At 42.4% G+C, this 15,619-nt stretch overlaps 1 pseudogene; it reads left to right on the forward strand.

The window, feature by feature from the left end:
* Positions 1-15,619, forward strand: part of LOC147821419 (mitochondrial transcription rescue factor 1 pseudogene) — a 35,057-nt pseudogene continuing 19,438 nt past the window's right edge.

A 15,619-nucleotide genomic window follows, 5' to 3' on the forward strand; every position in this document is an offset into this window, starting at 1 on the left:
TCAGGAGCAAAGCCCCGCTTCAAAGAGAGCACGAGGCTCCCCAGGCCAGCAAGGAGGACGGGGCGGCTGGCGCAGTCGAGCACGCCTGCACTCCCAGCTGCTCCGGAGGCTGAGGCAGGAGGATCTGGAGTTCAAGGATCTGCAAGACCTTGTCTGAAAGGGAGGCTGGGCTGGGGCGGCTGGAGACCTATCGGTGATGAGGTGCCCCTCGCTTTAATGGTGCAACCCCAGACAAACAAAAAGAGGAGGCTGGATCTGCCTGAAGGCTCGGAGTCTGAGTCTGCTTTGGAATTCTGTTTCTCCAAGCTAAGGGCACCTGCGTGACCTGGAGGTCAGGCCTGCACTCCCTAAAGCCCTCACTGCTTTGCTGGGAGGTAGCAGAGGGGAGGGGGCAGCAGGGAGGCCCAGAAACCAGTAGGAGGCCACTGCACCAAGGGGGGGGGGTATAGAGAGAGAGGCACCCAAAGGGTGAGGAAGACGCCCAGAGACCTGGAGAGTCACAGGCTGACTTTCTCAGCTGTGTTTGGGGCCTGGAGCTAAAGCCGAAAACGAGGGTCACGTCCCAGGGCAGTCCGGCCCATCTTGCGATTAACAGAGAAATATCTTCCTGGTTAAACAGAAATGTTTCATGTCTCATAAAATCCATCTGTAGGGGCACCGCTAAATCATTTTAATATCTTCCTCACAAGATAAAGCCTCAAACCCTGAAAAATAACCCTCTCCTCTCCCCAGGGGCGTGTCTTTTCCCAGTCAATACTTCAGCTCCTCTGGTCATTTTTCGTGTGGGAGAGAGTCGCCGCCCTCTGAACACTGCCTGTTAGTTTCTGTCCCTGCTCAGGATGGGGAGCCTGAGGCAAGGGCTGAACGTCCCAGCGTAAAGAGGGACTGATGACCTCCACAAGCTTAGGGTTGCATTCAGGTCTCAGCTTGCATTCAGGTCTTCCAGTAGCCAAATTGTATGTGTGTGTGTGTTCAGAGCAGCTCACACCCATACATGCACATGCACACCCTGCAGTAAGGCCTGGGTTTCCCAACCTCCCCTTAGTTCTTAATCTTCAACTTAACCTAGATGCTAGTACTAGTGTGGAAGAGCTACTCCAATAAATATTTTTTCAAAAGATGAGTACACTCAGGTGATTTCCATGCATACTTGTTAATCAGAAAGACAATGAGAAATCAGTGCAAGTACATAAATAAAGTGAGGTAATTAAAATCAGCCTACAGCCTAGTTATATGAACTTTTGCTAAAGTTCTTATTACCTATGTAGACAGAAGATTAATATTTTGAGGAAGTAAAAAACCTTCCCCTTTACGGTTAAGACTGTCAAACTATCTAGTATTTCAGAGAATGAATTACATTATAATTAAATTATATTATAATTCTATTATAATGATTATATTTTGTCAATAGCAATAGTCTTTCTTTGACAAAGGCAAATATTAAGTCTTTGAAAGACCACAGTGATAGACATCCTAGCAAGAAAGTTTTAAACATGGATTTCTAAAGCAGTTTCTAAATAATAGATAATCTCATGTTTTCACCAAGAGCAACTACCAAACTATAACTTATGGAAATAATTCATTGCGTTGGTGTTACTGTACACATACTGATGAGAGTGTGTTGTTAAAAATATAATCAATATCTAGCTTGACAGTGTAATTTTCTGAAACAAATATCCCCCAAAATAACTGTGGGAAATGTAGAATTCAGCTATCTAGTTGTAAGAATAGATCACAAGAAGTTTGTTAACTAAGAAAATTAAGTCGTTTCTGGGAAATTCCACAAGTCTGTTTGTTAAAAGAATGCCAGAAAACTTTAAGAGACTTTGTAAAAGTCTCATGGGAGAAGAACAGGTTTTCCTAGTTTTCTTATTTACCATTTCCTATGGATGGTGAGAAGAGATCCAACTCACTATGCACATCTGTGATGTTTGTGGTGGGCCAGTGGGCTTGATTTTGGCTAAAGTTGTCCTGCTCTCTTGATACCATCTGATAAGAAGAGGGCTTCAGTGTGCTCTTTGATGTGCGGGATTGGTGAAGGGAAAGAGGGGATTTGTGAATTTGCCTGTGGCTTTTATGAGTCACTTAAAGTCATTTGTCACCAGAGGTTAAAATCAGGAAGACAATAGCCAGAATAACTAAGCTGCTTTCCTACATGTATAAAAGCCTTACTTCTTTCTTTAGTGATTGTCGAACAGTGTCAGAGGAAATAAACTGCTGTTCATCCCCCAGGCTGTCTCCTTTTCGTTCTCTAAAAGTCAGTGCTTTCTGGGGTTCCAGGTCTCCCTTTAGAGAGACCACCAACAAATAACAAATATCAGACACTAAAGAACATCAGAAGTGCAGAAATGTTCAGCAGATGACCAACCTCACAGCGAAAGCAAATCCTTAAATGTTCAAAGTAAAGGTGTGCATATCCTCAGGATCAGGCCTGGCAGCTACAGGTTACAGGCTTTTAAAGATGTAAAATTTGTAAATATACAAATATGTACTTTTTCATTATTTTTCTCGGATGTGTGTAAATTTTGTGATTATTAATGCCATTTTTCCTCTTTTTAAATGGTTACTGATAATATATCAGAAATGTATTGACTTTCTAATGTTCTATCTCAAATTTTACCAAGTGATCTTATTGGATTTTAAGATTTTCTGCTTATTCTCTTAAAATTTCAGAAAAATTAATGTTACCTGCAAGAGGTACTTTTTCATTTTCCTCCCTGTGCCTATTGCTTTTGCTTCTTAGTCATATCTTACCAAACTTTCAGAGGTAGAGAAAACATTGAATAACAGTGGTGATGGAAAGATCTCTGACTTCCAACTTACTAAGAACTTTTGTTTCAGCTAAGATGTGTGTTTGCCGGCTTGTTTGTTTGGTGCTGGGCATAGAGCAGACCCAAGTTCTCTCCCCGTGAGCCATACTCCACCCACGTGGGGCTTTGTGGGAGATATCCTCTACTTGGGTCAACTAAATCTTCCTTCTCTTTCTAACTTAAGGGGTGAAGACAGTGTGTGTTGTCACATCCTTTTCCTCTGTCCAACACTGCAGTACACAATGTTAACTTGTGCATATTATGAGCTATCCTTGTGTTCCCGAATTAAACACTACATGCTCATGCTATATTGATCTTAAAAGTTACTTCTCTATTCTTGCTGTGAGGTAGCTTTTAAACAGTATCTTTAGGAAACAAAATAACATCCTTTGAATGTTCTTTTAAAGAACTGAAGAATTAGTATCAACTTCCTGGCTAGGGACTTTGTCTCTGAAGAAAGTTCTTACACGTAGGTGAGAGGATTTTCAATGCAGTATTATTATTGTATTAGTAACTAAAGTGATTTTCAAATGTTTTGTAATAATTCTATTCTCAGTTTGTGCTCCTTTACACTTCCATAGCAAAAACTCTACAAACATTACTTTATACTTTTCTATGGTGCAGCATCTTAAATACCTAATTCTCAAACGGAAGTGAATAATTTTTGAGGAAAATGAAATATTTGCAGGTAGATTTGTAACATTTTGAGCATAAAGCTCCTTTTCGTAGAAACAACTTCAGTTTATGTTCATTAAAGTCTCTTGTGGGTCTATAAAAATTTTAAGTTGTTCTTGAATATTTAAAAAATAAAAATTCACTTCATATTCTAAATATTTATAAAAACTTATTGTTTATCAGACTTGGGAATCTCACTTGTGTTATCAGCTTATGCCTTTTCAAATCAAAACATTTCATTTAAAATTAATGAAATGCTTTAAATTTAAAATTGAATGCTTTAAAAAAATTTTTTTTGGAGACAAGGTCTTGCAATGTAGTTCAGGCTGGCCTTGAACTCACTATTAGTCCAGGCTGGCCTAGAACTCATGGTAGTCCTCCTGCCTCAGCCTCTTAAATGCCAGGATTACATATGTGTGTCACTGTGCCCTGCTAAAATTAAATACTTTTTAAAGATCAGCTAAGAATACATCGTTTTATGGCTCCCAGTGACTCCCAATGTCAGATCTTCTTAGGAACAAGAATTATTTGTTATGATGCCACATATTTAGACAGAAAATCCTATCTATGAAGCCTCAACATATGGTCTTTGATTTATATTGTCTTTAATAAATACTATTACAAAAATTCACTAACATATAGCCTTCAACTGAGGAAATTTTCTACAGATAAAGGGAAATGAGAAAGATCTCATGTACTTTCAGTGGAACACATAAACACTTACTGGAATTCTCTTACTTTTCAGTACATAAACACTTACTGGAATTCTCTGACTGCAATTTATAAATCCCATCATTACCCTGGAAAAGAACATGGTAGCCGTGACCCAGCAGTTCTGTGTACAGTGTTCAGCTTGACAGAGGCCTTTGAGATTCATGGAGCCCAACATAAAGACACAGCCCCAAATTCCATGTGCCTCAGGATTATTTGAAGCCTTGGGGTAAAAAACCTTCCATCTTCTTTATCACTGTATAGCATTTCACATGCAACAAGTTGCTTTACTGAGTTGTTTAACTGCTTCTCCACTTGAGCACAGCTGGAGAAAGCCCTGATATTTCACAGTAATTAGAACAACTCTAGCACTTACTTGTCAGTTAAGTATTAGGACATTTTGATCATTTGAACTGTCAAATCCACTCCTGTGTTGTCCTGGGCTTAGGAATCATGTGCAGTTTTCAGAAAATAACACAAACATAATATTACATCCCCTTCTTACCTGGGTGAATTCCTAGTTTCTAAATTAGCTCTTTCTTGTACATACCTGTATTTCCTTAGAAATGAAGACACCCCACAATTCAGCTATAAATCCTGGACCCTTAAATAAAAACAAAAAGCTTAATAAAATTGAACATTTTCTTATAACTGTACTCTACATAAATATATTAAATTGAAGATGTTGTGAAAACATTTTCATAGAAAACTCTGGATAATCTCAACCCCAGCTGCACAGTAGGCGAATTATCAAGTAACATTAGGTACAGTGTGAACACTTGTTTTTCATTTTGTCTTCATGGTCTTTATTATCATTATTTTGGTGATCCTCCTTAATGTTTTATGCCATAGAATGCTTTCCTTGAATGTGTGATTTATAATCACTTACTTTAGTAAGCAAAAAATTTATGTTTTCTATTGATTTAATTCTTTACCAAAATTAAGTCTGGTATGGGATTAATAAGATAAAGTATATGAACAAACTTGTAACTTTCTTTAGCATTGGATAATTTCATAACTAAAGAAATTCTAGCTTGTTTTTGGGCCTGACATATAATGTGCATATGGAGGCATCCTTGTATTTTTAAAAGAATGTTTACATTTTACAACTGTAGTGCTACAAAGTATGCTTGACATTAAACACAAATGAATGCTAAAAAGTAGTTATAAGGAAAGATAAAAAAAAATGTAAGCAAAAAAACCACAAAACCACAAAAGGGGTTACTGTACAGGACATGGGGACAAGAATGAAATAAAATAGGACAAAGGAAATGAAAAGATATGAAGAAAAGAAATGATTCTGTGATTTTTGAACTTCTATTTGATTTTGATGTTAATTTCTTTTGTACCAGGAATCAAACTCAGGACCTTGAGCTTGCCAGGCAGGCTCAGAGCTGCTGAGGCTGAGCTACATCCTTGGCCCTATGTTAATTTTTTTTTAAGCCAACAAGAAAGAAAATGGATTTCAGCCCAGGTCGGTCTTCATGGAGAGGTGTATCCTATCAATATTTTTAAAGATTCCTCTCCAAACCCTCCTTGTTTCATGAACAGGAGGTCAAGTCCCTTCCGATTTTGTAGGACCGTCTCAGCTAGGGAATCAACCTGGTTCTCTAATCTGGAGATCAAGTCTTCCAGGTGACCTAAATCTCTGGCTAATTGGTGTCTTAGGGCTTTAAAATTTGTGTCCTGAAGGATCAGGGAGAAAGTTGCAGTAGCTGCTGACCTGGCTACTCCTAATCCCACCAGAATGGGCACTAAAATGAGAGCAGCCCATTTACTCCTATAGTGCTCAGTGGTTAATCCCAGATGCTCGTGGCCCCCTTTGCCATTATAATACAAGACTTGTGGAACAACATACACGGTGACACAAAATAAGGTGGAAGATTGGGTGGCCAAGACTGATTTGGGAACACATTTAGTCAAGCCCTAGGTGCAAGCAAACCAAGCATCTTCTGGAGCCTTATAGTAATGGGGGCCTGAGGCAGGGGACTATTATAACTATCATTACATAGATCTCTATGAGGTGATGTGTCTAAACTGAAATTTGTCCCTTTTAGGCAGGTTCCTTTTCCTTGGATGTCCCCCAACGTGAGTCGAGGGTGGCTCCAAGCACAACCTGTTGAGGGGGACAAGTTTGGCATAGCCATGAGCCCCAACTCCAAATAATATGGGGGCTTGGGGTCAATCAGAGCCAACAGTCTTTGGCCTCCTCAGGCCTGGATTTGTCGAGGAGTAAATGGACACTCATCAACACTTCCAGCACGGGGTGGGGGTTTTATCTTGTGGTAATACAGTTGGAAGAGGGGAGGGTTTTGGTTTCTGAGTAGGCGAGGGCGTGGGCTTAGGCCTTGCTATGGGGATAGGTAGAGCAAAGTTCTTGCTGGGCCCTATAGGTCACTCAACCTGCTGGCGACCTCACTGGATGGTAAATTCTGACCCAGGATCCCACCTAGATACATATAATCTAATTCCCCATGTCCTTCCAGTTACCCACCCAGGATCTTCCAATCTTTGGGGTGTAATGGTAATTGGGTAACATATGCCAGTAGTCATTGCCGCTACCATCACAATGTGGGTCTTCATTTTCTGGACATACATAGTATTGGACAGGATGGAGTCCCCATTTAGTGAGAGTACAGCACCCAGATTTTGCATAATACGAGGCCTCCTCAACCATATGACATAACCTATTGGTAATGGTGACCTCGGATTGGTCAGGTCCTCTTTCTATTTTTGCCAGGATTTTTCCACTAGAAGTTAGTCTTTATTCCCAAGTTTCTGAACAGGGAAGAAATAAGTTATTTGTTCCCCTGAGCTGACATGATTGATAGAGAATATATACCAAGAGTCCTAGTCCTCTTTTCCCAATTTTAACTTTAAGCCTCCTGGGGCACTTAGGATCTTCCATCATGCTGGCTCTGGGCTCTCTGCTGGTGCTGACTTGAACTGGGTGTGATGAATCTAAGCTGTGACCTGGCTACTTTTACTGCAGAGGGGGTTACCAAAATAACAGGGTATGGCCCCTTCCAATGTGACTCGAGGCTCTTAGTCTGATGTCGGTGTATCAGGACCAAGTCTCCTGGCTTGAAACCCTGGGGCTGGAATGTTGCAAAGGGTTTTTCTCAAGCCTATTGTATTGTAGCCTGGCTCTCACTCTGAAGAATCTGTAAGGCTTGAAGAGGCTTGAAGTAAAGAAACACAAGAAATCTCTGTTATCTGTTCAATGTTTAACTTAGGGAGGAGTGGCAGTGGCTTCCCATATGAGATTTCAAAAGGGGTAAACTTGTCAACATATGGGGTACATCTAACTCTTAACAAGGCTAGAGGAAGCAGATCAGACCACCTACTGCCAGTTTCTAGAACATATTTAGTCAGGATCTCTTTCAGGGTCCTATTCATCTTTTCCTTTTGCCCTGAACTTTGTGGGTGATAGGCAGAGTGTAACTTCCAATCAATATGTAGTACCCTTGCCAACAATTTGGATATCTGTGCTGTGAAGACAAGGCCATTGTTGGACCCCAGGTAATGAGGGATGTCAAATCGGGGAGCCATCTCCTGGAGCAAAACCTCAGTTACTATGTTGGCTGATTCTCCGTGAGTGGGGAAAGCTTCTACCCAACCTGAGTAGATGTCAACCAATACCAGTAAATATTTGAACCTATTGCTGGATTTTATTTTGGTGAAATCAATTTCCCAATGTTCCCCTGGCTCTCTTCCCCATAGTCGATTACTTTCACTCCTTGGTCTCACCTTGGAGTTTACCTGCACACACACCTGACACTTGGAACTGATGTCCTGGACCATAGAGGTCAGTCCTGGGATTGAAAACTTAGAGCTCATTAGTCTTTTTAACTTTGATTCTCCCAGGTGAGTTACGTGATGCAACTGATGAACAAGTTGTCACCTCAGGGCTCAGGGGAGACAAATTCATTCGTTTGTCCCTTTCCACCAGCCTGAGTCCAGTTTTGTACCCCCTTGCTTTTGGTTTTCCTCTTCCTCTTCTGGGGTATATGTGGGTCTTTCTGGCAGGTAGCCAAAGGATCGGATGGGCAGAATGTCTATTGGCCCCACTGGTTCTTTGGCCACTTGTCGGGCCGCATCATCGGCCTCTCGGTTACTCTGGGCCTTGAAGCTGTCTCCTTTTTGTTGGCTTTTGTAATGAATAATGGCCAACACCTTGAGTTCCCAAATTGCCTCCAATAAGGCCAAAAATTTTTTATTTTTGATAGTTTTCCCTTCTGATGTCAATAGCCCTCTCTGTCTGTAGATGTCACCATGCACATGGGCAGTGGTGAATGCATACTGGCTGTCAATGTAGATGTTTACAGCCTTGTCTTGACCTGACGGGGCTTGAGTTAAGGCTATTAGTTCAGCCCTCTGTGTTGAAGCCCCCTGGCTTAATGCCTGTGTCCAGTGCACCTGTCCTCCTGGAATGACTATGGCTGCCTCTGCATACCTGACTCCATCTTCCACGAAGCTGTTTCCATCAGTGAAGAAGGTCTCATCTGGGCTTTGCAGGGGAATGTTAGTCAGGTCTGGGTGGTTGGTGGTGGAAGTTGTCAGAGTGTCCAGACAGTCATGGTGGGGCATGCACAGGTTGGAGTCCAGGAGTAAGGTGGCTGGATTAAGGGTCATTTCTCAGGTGAATTTGATGCGTGGAGCATCCAGCAACAGGGCCTGGTACTGAGTCAGGCAGGCTTTGGAGAGCCATCATTCTGGGGCTCCTCTCAGCAATGTTTCCACCACATGGGGTGCAGTGATGACCAGGTCCTGTCCCAGGCTGAGCTTATCTGCCTCCCTGACCAGGAGGGCGGTGGCTGCAACTGCCCTCAAACACCTAGGTCATCCACTTGCCACAGGATCAAGTCTTTTAGACAGTAGGCCACAGGTCTGTTCCAAGGCCCTAATGCCTGAGCTAGCACTCCTTTGGCTATGCTCCCTCATTCAGCCACAAACAACCAAAAGGGCTTGGTGACATCAGGTAGGCCCAGGGCTGGTGCTGACACTAAGGCTTTAACAGATCAGATTTCCATACTGCCCATGGAGTGGTCTCAACCTTTCTGGAGGACTTAGATCTCCATGCAGAATGAAGATGGTACTTTATTCCCTTTGCCATCACCTGAGTTATCTGAGATGTAGAAGAAGGCTTATTACCACTCTGAAGGGACTGGGGTAGTCCAAATTAGAGGATGATTTCTTTGAGGAGGAACTTGACTGCTCCATAGCTTTCTCTGAATGGGTAGGGAAGACCTCAATCCAACCTGTAAAGGTATCAATTAGGACCAGTAATTTTTTTAAAGCCCCCACATGGTGGCATGTGGGTAAAGTATAATTGCCAGGCCTCCCCAGGGTATGTCCCTCTCCTCTATACAGGTTCTAAGAAAGGAAGTGGTCTGGGCTTGCCAGGATTATCGTAGACACAGAGCAGGCCAGCTTTGCAGACCTGTCAGGTGGTTACTGCTAGTGCTAGCCCTGTGAAAATTAGAGGGACCATTTCCTATGTAGCACCTCTTCCCATATGAGTTAGGGATTTTATATCCTCCAACTATATCCCCCAAGACCAATTTATTTCCTAAATATCACCAGAGTACCTTTTTAAATTTCCCCTTGTCCTAAGCCTATTTATCTTCAGGGTGAGGGGTACAGACTGGTTTTCATGGTTCCTCAGGAGCTCGGAATAAGGCTAGGGTCTTGAGGGGCTGCAAGGCTGCCTTTCTTGCTTTTCCATTAGCCTTTTGATTTCCAAAGAAACTTTAGACATGTCTTTTTGGTGTCTTTTATAGTGAATGACAATGACCTGCTTTGGAAGATATACTACTTCTAGGAGTTGTAGAAGTACATGCTTGTACTTCAGAGATTGTTATTTATTATTTACCAAGCTCCTTCCTTTCCATATTGTTGCAATGGCATGTAATACCTAAATGATATACTTGGAGTATGTGTAGATGTATAGCTTTTTGCCTTTTATTAATATCAATGCCCAAGTAGGGTTCTGAGCTCTGTTTTTTGAGCAGAGGTCCCTGGGAGGACTTTGGCCTTAAACCTGTGGTAAACCGATAGGTGCCTATTCTGCCTTTTGATGTCCTTCTTCAACAAAACTACTTCCATTAGTGACCCATACCTCTTCAGGGTCTTGGGAAGTCAGGTCACTGATATCCTGCCTGCTTGTAGAGGATCACTTATTCACAGGAATGACTAATCTCTGAGCCCATAGGCATCAGTTAGGCAGGGTTAATAGTAATGCAAGTCTTTATAATAACCTCAGGAATGTCTAAAAGCATGGCCTGATACTTGGTAAGCTATTCTGCTGTCAACCACAAGTAACATTTGGTCTCAAATATAGCCCTGACCTGATGGGGAGTTAGGACTTCTAATTTTGTTCCAACATTAGTTTTGTGGCTTCCTCAGTTAGCATAGCTGTAGCTATTATTGCCCTCAGGCAGAGTGGCCATCCAGTAGCCACTCCATCTAAATTTTTTGAGAAGTAAACTACTGAAAAAGTTCTTCTCCTAATCTTTGGGTCAAGACACTCAAAGAAATTCCTCTCTTTTCCTATAAGTAGAGGAAGAAGATTTTTTAAAGGCAGATAAGTCATATATTCCTAAAGCCCAAGTAGGGGGATGTTTTATTTCTCAAAAGGTACTGTGAGCCACTTTTGTCTATTCTAGGGCACAAAGTCAGAGCTCTTGGTGGCCTCATATAAAGGCTTTGCCATTAGTCCAAAATTAGGGATCCAGATCTGGCGGAAGCCAGCCATTCAAGGAAAGAACCTTAATTATTTAATGGTAGGGAGCCAGATCATGGGTAACCTGGATCTGGTCCCTAGACAGCTGTCATTTCCCAAGTGTGAGAAATATCCCAAGTATTGGAAGTTTTGGAGGGATATCAGAGCCTTTTCTTTTAACACTTTATGACTCAGGTAGAAAACTGAGGGTTTGGATATTATGATTGGAAAGCTCCAAAGTTGGGCTGCAGATTAGAATATCATCTAAATCCTGCAAAATGGTTCCCTGTTTAGGCTCTAAGTTCCTTCAGTCTTTTTCCAGTGCCCAAGCAAAAATATGAGGGCTGTGTCTAAAGCCCTGTATGAGAAATGTCTGAGTATTCTGTTGTTTTTTTCTTTGAAATGGGATTTTTCCCACTCAGAGTCAAACAGGAACTGGGGCTCTGAGTGTAGTGGAATAAAAAAGGTCTTTGAGGTCTAACATTGATAACTAATTTGTGTCCTCTGGAATCTGGGTGAGGATTGTATATGGATCTGCCACCACAGGGTGGATTGGGATGTTAATGAGGCAGAGGTCTTTAGCTGCCCTACATTCTCCTGAGGGCTTCAGTATGGGGAGACTGAGAATATTGCACGGGCCCTGGGAAGGCTGCAGAAGGCCATGTTGGAGAAACTTGTCTAGGAGAGGCTGGAGGCCTTTACAGGGCTCTCCTTTGATTGCATATTGCTTGGAAAATTGCTGGGAAATTGACTGGAGTCTTTTAGATTTATAACTACCAGTATTGCTAAATTTGCCCCCCCCCCCCCCCCGGTATTCCATCATACCATAAAGCAGGATTCATCTACTGGCTAATCAGGTCAAGGAGGGCTGTTGTGGTCTCAACAGGTAAAATCTTCCTGGGCCCTTTGCCAGAATTTAAGAATCATCCTCAAATTTGCAAGTAAATCTTTTCCTAGCAAGGGAGTAGAACACCATGGGACAATTTAAAAATCATGGTTATGTTTGGCCTTTGAATTGATGAGTCAAAGCAGGAGTAAAGAAGCTCTGACAAGGTGTCCTCTCAACCTCAATTATGGCTATAAATCTAGAGGAAGGGTTTCCAGAGAAGGAAACTAAAAGAGAATGCAGCACCCCTGTATGTAACTAGTAATTGAAATAGCTCACCTGTAACATCAATGATGACCCAGGGTTCCTCACAGAACATGATGATTCCCATGGACAAGGGTAGTATAGATTGCTCTAAGCCGTGATGGTGAACCTTTTAGAGACCAAGTGGCCAAACTCCCACCCAAAACCCATTTATTCATCACCAAGTACCAACAATGCAATTAAACCTGAATACTGAGGTTGTGGTTCAGAAAAAACAACTATTTCCCAATGCTCAGCTGCTGGAGTGACTTGGCTCATGTCCAACAGAGAGGGCTCTGTGTGCCTCCTATAGCATGCATGACATAGGTTCATCACCACTGCCCTAGGCCCTTTCAGTCTTCATCAGAGGAGGAGATGAGGGCTCTGGATGGCCTAGCCCTTCTCTGAGAGTGGGGCCAGCTAATCCTCCAATACCATGAGTTAGGCACATCTGGTGTCTGACACAGAGCAGGGCTTGGATGGTGGCTTGGTGCAGTCGCAGGTCCAGTGTCCATTTAAAGCAGAAACTCTTTCCTTGATTGTCCTTCGGTTTTCCCTTAGATGACTTAGGTGTGTTTAAAGTGCTGCCTAAACTGCAGCAGCTATAATTTTGGTCTTTCTTTTTCACCTTCATCTGGATCCCAGTTGTTGAACGCAGAAAAGTCATGTCCAAAAATTGGATCATAAGCATGTGAGGGCCCATCTAAAAGTTTTGTCATTTGTGCCAAATATCTGGAGCCGACCAATAAATGAAATGATGTCTCATCAGTGTCCATCCCTCCTAAGAAGATGGGTCTTGTATATTTACTAAAGGCGTTTACTAATTGACTAGGGAGGACAGCTAGATTTTCCTCTTTGCCCTGTGTGACTCCTCTTACCTAATCATAATTAACAAATTTCTTAATGTATCTTTTCATACCCATGATAAGAGCAACAATCCTGTTAGACATCATTTTTAGTCCATTGTTAGTATTACAGTCCCGGTTTGGTTCTGTTGGAGGGATAACCTCTTTGGGGTGGTGTCTTTTCCTTCTTATAATATATGTGCATATGCAAATCTACCTGCAAGCACACTAGGATCTTCTTAAAGTTGGCCTCACCATTCTTTGCATTGTTGGCTATCTACACCGAAAAAGGGACTTGGACTTGAATAGCCCCTTTGTTCCTGGGGTCTCGAGGGGGCGGTGCAGAATGAGTTGTAAGTTGGAGGAGTAAGAAGCACCACTCCAAGTACATCCTGTAGGGTCGAAAGGTGTCTGATGAGCATGGTGAAGGAGCTGGGGAATATCGGGTTCCTCTGAGGGGTCGGGCTCTGGTGGGGTTTCTGAGTCACTTGAAGGGAAGAGGGGTGATTTACTGGCCTGAAAATTATAAGGAGGAGGCAGAGGAGGCCTTCTAGAGTGGTTATTTTCATTAAACAGGTGGGAGCAGTTGCAATTCTGGTCAAGGCTCTCAGGATCAAAAGTACTAGTAAACAAGAAAGGAAAATGGGGAGTGGCCACCGCTATAATTAGCTGGATGAGCAGTAAGCATAATATAAAGTGTGACTCTCCATGCCTAGAAAGTGCTCAATAAATCACAAACCGAAGAATAATCAGTTTCCTAGATGTTCTGTAGACTGTGAATTACCCTTCAATGAACTCACCTCAATTACCCCATGTCAGACAGAAGCAGCCATCCTCGGGGTGGGGAAATATGATTTCACAGTACAGGAATACTCAGAAAACACGAACGCCATAGACCAGATAGTTAATATATCTGCCTCAATAGCAGGAGCAAAAACACAAACTTACAAGTCTTAATTTCAGAGTTTGATTGCAGTACACTGAAGACATTCAGTTTTGAAAGCCTAAAGTACAGTACCTGTAACTTTGTAATAATACCATTACTACCAGGTTAGAACAGTAAACGTAACATCCTATAAATAAAAACACACTTACTATAGCTTTAAATGCATTTTCACAAGTAAATCAGCATAAATTCTTATATCATGTTGACTTACAGAAATTATATTACTCTGATGGCATTTTAGCAGAAGCACCTGATTATCACCAGCGAATTTTCAATTAGATGGCATTTAAAAGCAAAATAGCTATAGCTATTTTATCTTTAGTAGATAAACAATTTTAATTTTGAAACTTGAAAGTACTTGAATTAAACATTTGCTTTAGTATCTTTTAACATTCAGGTAAAATCCTTAACATTGTGTAAATATTTCTTAGTCAAACGATTTTATGGCTGTGGTGATATTTTCACCCTTAAATGATCAAAATTTAACTGAAGTAGATCACATGTGTCTGAATTCGGGATTTCACTGACTCCCTAAATCTTTGGCAAGTAAAATAAAATACGAAAAGTATTTAATGCACTTCATCTGTGTTAAAAGGGTTTAGTTTGCTAAAGAAGTGGAATTTTGGAAAGGCAACAGCTCCCCCTAATGGGCAAAGGAGTAAAATTTTCTCCCCTTACGGGGGAAACAAGAAGTGCTCTGGGGAGCTGGCAGGAAGCAGAGCTGCTCCGCGGTGGAGGCCGAGAGTTCAGGGGCCGCAGGCACAGGGGATTGCACTGCTGTAGGCTCCACGCTCCACACAGCTCAGCTCATCTCTCGTGGCCACAGTGAGAATGGTGGATCCTCAGCTTCCCACGCAGGACTCTGCCGTGTGTCCTGGCGGTGACCGACAGGGCTGCATGACTGACAGGTCGCGCCCCAGTGTTGTAGACGGCTAAGCTAAGTGACATTTTTTCGGCTGTTAGACAGGGCTGGGGATCAGGGAATCAATATAGAAGACAACGAGGCCCATTTACTCCAGGCCGAGCCTCACAAAGAAAAAGCTCTATACTCACACTTCCCTGGAGATGAGGAGCGGTGACTGGCATTCTGCACATTCTGCACGGCCACCAGTCACCTTGCATGGGGGACCGAAGCCTCCCGAGCACGCCCCCTCCTGGAAATCTGCATTCCTTCCCTGCGGACTTGCTATGTGACTCGCTTCCCCATTTGATCCCCATTTAGCCAATATTACCACAGGAAATAATACCAGAGACGAAATAGGAAATGTTCTATCTCCTAACCTGTTAACTATCTGATACGCCGAGGAGTTCTTGTTCTCTAGACATTGAAGAACGAGTCCTAGGAACAAAGGAAGTTAAGAGTAGGAAGATATTTATTGATAGGGAAGCTCCTGAGGGGCAGGAGGGGTCCCAAGTGGGTAGCCGGGGACACTGGCTTACAGAGGCGTTTGATAGGGTGAAATCCACGAGGGTACAATGTGGGCCACGGCCACAATCATCCATTAAGATTACGACTATAGTCACTTCGGTAATGCTGTCCAATTGGGAAACAAGTCACGTAACAAGTGTGGATGGAAAGAACAAAGACACTCCCAGGAAGTGGTGGGTCCAGAGGTCTCTGGTCACCCACTGGGGTGGCTGATGTCTATCTGAACTTCATTAGGCCCTGTATTTGTTCTTTGAGGAAGTATGTAGATCTGGCCATCTTGTATTTATCTTGAGGCCTGGTTTTCAGCCAATGTGTCTCAGATGCAGCTGTGATGTTTCACCTTTGTGCTG

Source organism: Heterocephalus glaber, unplaced genomic scaffold (genome assembly GCF_053883595.1).
Source record: "Heterocephalus glaber isolate CG9 unplaced genomic scaffold, H.glaber_assembly_v1.0 deba00001737, whole genome shotgun sequence".
In the NCBI taxonomy this organism is placed as follows: Eukaryota; Metazoa; Chordata; class Mammalia; order Rodentia; family Bathyergidae; genus Heterocephalus; species Heterocephalus glaber.